The sequence below is a fragment of the Peromyscus leucopus genome, unplaced genomic scaffold, assembly GCF_004664715.2.
Source record: "Peromyscus leucopus breed LL Stock unplaced genomic scaffold, UCI_PerLeu_2.1 scaffold_510, whole genome shotgun sequence".
Taxonomy (NCBI): domain Eukaryota; kingdom Metazoa; phylum Chordata; class Mammalia; order Rodentia; family Cricetidae; genus Peromyscus; species Peromyscus leucopus.
The window spans coordinates 152,230-152,996 of NW_023505410.1; positions in this window are offsets into that span (position 1 = coordinate 152,230).

Sequence of the window (767 nt, forward strand, 5' to 3'; positions counted from 1 at the left end):
ATTATTTCTAACTATGGCTATACTTTCTCTAATTACCCCTGACTGTTTGGCCTAGAAGAAACAAGTTTCTCCCAATGCCATACAGAGATCTCCTTGTTTCATTAAGAGGAGATCAAGTCCTTTACATTATGAAGACCAACTTCTTCCAGGAGTCTATCTGACTCTCCAGACAGGTAATAGAGTTTTTACAGAAATCTCAGGTCTATGTCTCCTTGAATTCCCTAAAGTTTTTAATCCCCTACAATTAGGGCTGAGACCCTCAACTACAGTGGAGTCAGTGATACCTGCCCCCATCATTGTGGAGACCTCAACTACAGTGGAGTCAGTGATACCTGCCCCATCATTGTGGAATCAGAATGGGCATGGTTCTTCATGCACAGGGAAATCCAGAATCTAGATTTAGGTGGGGCCTACTGTCTTCTCTATTATGGATAAACACCTATGAATGGACATACAGAGGATGCAAAGGAATGAGCTCTCCTCCAGTGAACACAATTCAGAAGAGGTATACTTGGTTAAGCTGTTAGTACAAACAAGGTGGATAGTCTCTGGAAATATTCTCAACCACTATTCCTGGAGTTAATCTGCTGTATATGGCTACATAAATTTGCACAGGGGAACTATTGAGGTATCTTAATGACATGAAGCAGGAACCCTTTCCTTGCAGGTCCCCAGGGTGAGCTTAGATTGGTCCCATTTTCAGTTGTCAGAATTAGAAATGGAGGTTATTGATTGATTAATTCTAATCCCAGCATAATATGGAGGTC